The 6,902-nt window shown below is 39.3% G+C and overlaps 1 long non-coding RNA gene across 1 annotated transcript; it reads left to right on the top strand.

The window, feature by feature from the left end:
* The first annotated feature begins 982 nt into the window (after window positions 1-982).
* LOC138179077 (uncharacterized) lies at window positions 983-2,889 on the top strand. Its single transcript, XR_011172929.1, has 2 exons — window positions 983-1,239; window positions 2,271-2,889. It is a non-coding gene; the product is annotated as an uncharacterized LOC138179077 (long non-coding RNA).
* The last annotated feature ends 4,013 nt before the right edge of the window (window positions 2,890-6,902 follow it).

Genomic DNA, 6,902 nt, shown 5'->3' with positions numbered 1-6,902 from the left:
ATATTCTGAGAAATATTGAAATTGCAATTCCGAAATAAATACTGTCTCTATTAATCGCATTGCGCGCGATTGCAAATATTTTCTTAAAGTAGAACTGTGTTAGTATTGGGGGAGGGAAGGATTTGCGGCGGAATAGAGAAGTAAATAAAACATGTTCACATATTTACGTTTTGCCTCCTAGCGAGTGTTTATTTTGAAAAGTATTGCTGTTTTTATGAAGCTATCAAGAGGATGTATGAATAAGCATAAAATATTATTTGTGAATTTTATAAAACATCTCTAAACTGAACACTAACGAATACTGTAAATGCAATTAATTGATTTCGAGGACTATACCGTGACTGCGTGTTACTGAAGGCGGAAATATGTCTTGCAGTGATAAACTATATCACATTTTATAAATACTCGAAAATCTTTGCAACATATCAAAATTTCCTTGGCAAAAAACTTACTTAAAGAGCACGATAATATTACGCGCCAAAAGCTGAACGTATTGTAATGGCGTCGTCTTTAGAAAGAACAAAAATTATTGTTGAAAGCGTGCAGATGGCACTACTATAGAAAATTTGCGCGGGATATGCAGCAAATTATATACATAAAATCTAGTCAATCATGAAAAGTTGACAAATTGGCTATTAATCATTATAGAGTCCAATCCACGCTATTTTGAATTCCCAGTTGTTGTCTCGCTATGATCTAATAACCTGTACAAAAGAAAATCACCAATTTAAAACAAATGTATAATATTCAAACAACTAAACTAAAACAATAATAGGATTTAAATTCTATCTCAAAAGCTAATAATATATACAAGCTACCGATAACTCTAATAACTGAACATACGATCGAGAAGAAAGAATAAAGAAGAATTTGAAATACTACTTAATTTTGTTATAATAAGCTAATTAAATTAATAAGTGAACAAACGTTAGTAGAACAAACCTAATAGTAGTATGTAAAGCGGTATAGAAGTAGAAATATATACTACGCAATTAACACGTCGCGCACTACGTAAATTAATACATCTTAACGTCACGATTTTCGACACCTGAATGACGCCCCCCGCGGCCCGGTTCGCCTTGCACTTTTCATAAGGGTGGGGATGAATGTTTATCCCGCGGTAAATCGACCGTGCCCGAATCAACAAATTCTTGGAAAACTCGCTTGATGTGGTAAGAAATGTTTCCAACTACGAAGTTATCATGTTACACGTGGAAGGAAGGAAGAGGAAACAAACACGTGAGTTCGAAACGCATATATGTAAATACGTATTAGTAGAGCATTTGTCGAATACGAAAATGAGTAGAAAAAATGATATTCTTTAACATTTCCATATGTAGAAAGTTTAATTATTTTTGCATATATAATATTGATTTACTATAGATAATTACCATTATCACTTTAAAATTTTAACATAATTTTATATTAGAAAGTAAAACAGGGTTGTGTGAAAATATATTAGGGTTACATATATTTAGAATTGAGTTATGAAAATTATAAATTATTATAAAATATTATCACAGACAATCGTTTGAGATATTATAGCAGGTATTATAATTAAACGTTTTATAAAAGAATTTCGGAAAATCTTTAATTATTACAAATTGAAATATTATTCAACATTACCGATTATATATAGAATAAGACAACAACACTCCTAGTGGTTCAAACTAAAACTAAATGTTGCTACAAGGTAAGGACAGACTGTGTGACAGAAATACGTTACAATACCGACACAGAACGATAAAACATAAATCTAAATTACCTACAAAGCTGTCAGAAAATTAAACAAATAACAGTATGCATATATGTATTCCGTAGATTTATGAACTGAATGTACATATCTCCTTTAAATTTAGCTAACAGCGCATTTACTAATAAAATTTCGTTTTGCAACAAGTCAATCAATATTAATTAAAATATGTACAAATTAATCTTTCTGAATAAAACCACTAATACTATAAGGATTTTAGCATACAAGAGAAGCTTTCTACTACGTTATCTGTATCTATTAATTATGCAGTCCTATTTTATTTCCAAAAAATTTCTACAAACAATAATGGAAGAAAACAGCAAGCGTTCCATTAAAATCGAAAGAGTGTTCTTCTTTATTGTCCAGTGATTCCATTTTAAGATTACCTCCGATCTATCGTAGTCCTTTCTGAATTAACAGTTAATGAAAAAAGGGCGAACTGAAACGTGAGAAACCGCGCTCTCTTACCGGAGCACCGCGATCAAAGTACTTTAATTAAGAGCATCTCCATTCTCAGGTACCGGAGGGCCCCGTCTCCCTTCGCTCTCCTCTTTGGCTTTAAGTCAGTACACCGTGGAAAGGAAGGATACTTAGGAAATCAGCGTTACGAAGTAAAGCCAACAGAGCGTGAAGAGGGGTCCTACGACACAGGATGTTCTCCTACCTTCCGTGTCGTTCGCACTCCGAGCCCCCCTACCGTAAAATCGTCTATTCGTGGAAAGATACTGACAGTGCCGTTCGAAACAATGCTACGTGCCCATAGTTATCTACGTGCGAAACACCCCGATCCACCGTGCTCCAGACAACACCAGACATTAGAAAAACTAATTTTACTCTTTCCCCTGGAAAAAGGACGAGACGAGAGGTGTTAACAACCGAGACATCTCCGTTCCATTCTCGTTTGACCTTTTCATCAGAGAATTTTCTAATTAATAAGTCGAAACAAAAGACAACCGTGCATCGTGGCGTGAATAGGACAATTATCAACGTGCTTTAAGCACCACACAATATGTCATTAAGCCTTCCTGGCAGCTTTTATTCCGTTCAAGCTGTTACATGCGGGTCGTAACGGTACCGTCCAAATTAGGCGACCGTTGCGCGAGCGTACACTCTAATAAACGCGCTTTTTGTTAATATCGGCCGTCTTTCCTCATCGCGAACCGTGACTCCTCACGGACACGGTTTGCTGGTGCCCATTACCGGAAACAGTAAATCGTTTCCTCCTAAATTACGAAGGCGAGAAACCGCCGCCGCCTTGATCCCGTCCTATAGATTACCACTCGGAAGAATCTGTTTACAAGTCGTACCTTCTCCCGCTTACGTTCGTCAAATATCATCGAAAACGGTATATCGTCGCGATCGAGAGTATTCGTTATAGATTACAATAGAATTTGTTAGTATGGGAAAGAATTCTTTTCAATTACAATTGCAGATTTACGGCGCGAGCCAAGGAATATCGCGGCGATGCTCACGATAATCGCCGTTGTAACGCGCGCGTTCCACGCTCCTTCGCCATAATGGCGGCGCCGCGGCGGTAAAACAATTCCCGCTGAGCATTCCATCAAATTCCTACGAAGAAGCTCCAGGAACTAATAATTCTCTTCCTGGACGTTGTCAGGCTATGAAATTCGTATGAAAAAAAGAGATCTAGATTATCATGGGGGAAAACTGTTCTTGTCAGGGAAACGTGCATGCCGTGACAAAGCCGTGTTTCGAGGCACGAGCTATCGCGAGTCGCTTCGGTACCCCCGAGTGGGTACGCGGGTACTTGACGAGATATAAAAGAAGAAGAACACTTGGGAGGAAAAAAGATCGAAGAACGAAGGTGCACGCAAAGACGTGGAAAGGAACAATGACTCGCGGTGGTAGCGGCGTTTATAGGGCCGTATCGACCGACAGTGGGGTGAGTTGAGCTCGTAATTAGTCATAGTGCGATGCGCTAACAGCGGCACTCTGCAAGAGTGAGCCTCGCTCGTTCGTTCTTTCGTGCTCGATGCTCCTACCGCTGCGACTCTGGGACGAACCTCGGAAGCTCGACTAAATCATACACAGGGTGACCCGAAATTACCTGACAATTCTTTAGAATACGTTCCTTACAGTTTTCTTTAAACGTTTCTTCCTCTTTTGTTGTTATCTGATTATTGAGCGAGCGCATGAGAGATAAGGATCGTGATAACTTTGCAGCGACGATTATTTGATGCTCCTTCGTGACTTTGTGTGGGTACTGTGAGTTATAGTAGATACTACGAGGTGATTTGAGAAGAGTGGAAATGGTATTTTATTACTCTGCGACAGATGCTAGCTACAAAATACTACAAATAGGACGATCAAAAGGCCCGTGGTGTACGTATAACGGAAAACGGCAGTTGCATCTGTCGCGAAGACCTGATTTATGCTCATCGTAACTAACGGATCGCAGGAAATTTCATAATTGCGTAGGTAGCTCGCGAATCTTAGTCGCGGATTCATCCTCCACGTCGCCGTCTTTTTAACGAGATCCTGTTATTGTAACAAATTGACTACATCGTTAACAGATTAGCTATCGACGTGCAAATTGTATGAATAATGGCTCTAGAATAAAATTTGGAAACTCTTTCTTTGTATTTAGCGGAAAATCAAATAAAATATTCTCAACGCTTCCTACAAACATAACATAGGCGAAAAATAATTTTATCAAAGTCAGTGTAGTACGATTGATTTTTCCATTAAACGTTACTTCACCACATAGTTGCGTTAAAGACTTTCCTTCTGAAAACTTGTCATCGAAGACAATAATAGTGTCAAGCTTCTCGATTTTCCAGCTTATTTATAGACCGTAGAACTCATCGTCGATTCATAGACAAGTAACGTTCTCTTTTATGTTCCATTTTTTCCCACCGCTTTCCCGTGTTTCTCGTTTCAAGAACACCCCGTAGACGTGCACCTGCAACGTGGTAGACACCACCAGTTCGTTTCATCGTGCCTTAGCTACAGAGGGTTGCAGCCACGGTGGTGTACAGTACGTTTGCGGCAGAATCTGAAAAAGGGAAGGTGGTAATCGTGAGGGAAGAGGGAATGGTCTACGGAATGGGAGAAAAGGAGAGACGAAAAGCGGCAGAGCGAAGCCACAGGCGGCCAGCCGTGTCTCCGGCGAACTCGGTCGGCAGCTCTCTTGCCAATCCTGGCATTTCCACTTCTATGTGTGTTTATGCACCTCTAACGTGCCCGTCGTACCCATCGACCATGGGCTCCACTTACGTCGCGCACACATCACGCGCGATATGTGTTCTACCGGCGAACAAATGACGGTACGCTGACCTTTTCCTCGCTAGATAGAAAGCACGCGTCGAAAAAATCGTTTCTAGCCGCTACTTCCTACATTTCGAATTAATTAGAAAATAAACTGAGAATAATTTTTCGCAAGCAAGAAATGGAAAGCTTTCGATTTCGGAAGATTGACGAAGTTTCGTGTGAAAACGAAGGAGAGACGTTTCAAGGGTCGCATGCTAAGAACGTTACTTGCTCTAATTTTATTCAATAATAGATAATGTATTTTGCATTGCATCTACCACCTACGATACTTGCTTAAACTCTACTTACATTAAAAATTTTACTTGTATTATCTGTTGAACTTACACTATGAAATTTATAACGCTATGTAACCTATGTGTTATAACATAGACTTTAGAAGCGTATAAGTGTTGTTGCAGAATTTTTATCGAAAAATTGATGACTAGAATTCATTCGACCACATAGTAACGCGAGTGATTAGCATTAGGATATCTCTTCGGTGTTAGAGAATTTTCAAGAGATCTAGTTCTTCAAAGATCGATTTCACGTAGAAACATATCAAACTGCAGAATCTTAAAAATTACACCAGGGATTTTCTTCGATCGGTAATGACGAGAGGTAGTGCGGATCGCGGCTGTGATTCGACGATGTAGCTGCTAGGTATTACTAGTACGGTTTGCCAGGTCTCATCAATCGAAAGCATCAAGCGAGAGCCGGTTTACTGACAAGATTAAGATATGCCACGGCCGCGGGCGTCGTAATTTGTAAGAAGGAACCCCGTAGACACTTTGGTTATGACGATGAACCGAGATACGTATCTGGAAGCTGCGTACATCGATCGAAATTATTTGCGTTCTCTGCTATGAATATAAAACTATTATAGAACAGCTAAACACATCCTCTGTGTATAGAAATAAGCGAGCATTTTTTCAGAAAGTATTTTTCATATTACGTGCTTTCTGTAAATTTGTACAAACTTAAAATTCTCTACAAATGCGTAAAATATCTGCAGTTCACTAATAATAGCATCTCCTAACTAACAAATGAATTCGAATCGAATAAAGATATTGGAAATCTGAACTATGAGCTCTATTGCATGACGTACAAAGATAAACAATTGGTTGGAACCTATTGAATAAAGCTGACGGAAGCACAGCGTGTCAAGTAAAGCGATTTCTTTTTTCCGTGGTTCTTTCTCTGTCTTATTTCGCAGCTGTGGGCTTCACCTGCGAAACGGTCCGTTGCCTGTGAGCCACCGCCACTGCAGGTCTTACCTGTTGAAGCAAGCCAAACACCGCGCCATCGTCGTCCAACACCTGTTACGAAGAGCTCACAGCTCTGAGTCAGGTTTTCCCTCGACTACCAGGTCGTCGAATATCGACGAGTCAAACAAATGTATCATAATCACCTCGGATGTTGTCGCTAACGCCACGAATTATTAGATACGTTCTGAAGGCACTTGCAGACGTTTATACCGAAGAGACCGGTGCGGTGTCTCGCTATAAATACGCAGCAACATGCTACGAAGTGTTAACGCGCTACATAACTGGAGACAATCGAGGGATCGTATTTCTCAACTATTTGTGAAGGGACTAACAACCTTAGATAGGAAATAGTACGGTGAAATAGGGGAGGAAACGACCCTTTGTCTCGTAGTATCAAATTATGTTTATTATCTAGATCGTGGATAAAATTTAATTTGATGAAACTTACAGCTTTAATTTTATTCTAGCCCAGTTTTAACTCCAAATTTCAAATTCCAGAACAACGACTACAAACTGCGTAAAATATTTCAACGTTTTACTTTAGAAATAACTACATCTTCGTACATGAAAAAATCATAAGGCAAGGAATTAAATCATGATACTACTACTACTCA

Source organism: Bombus flavifrons, chromosome 4 (genome assembly GCF_040668555.2).
Source record: "Bombus flavifrons isolate JBK064 chromosome 4, iyBomFlav1_principal, whole genome shotgun sequence".
Lineage (NCBI taxonomy): Eukaryota > Metazoa > Arthropoda > Insecta > Hymenoptera > Apidae > Bombus > Bombus flavifrons.
The sequence above is the reverse complement of the archived record's forward strand: the minus strand, read 5'-3'. Positions and strand labels throughout refer to the sequence as shown.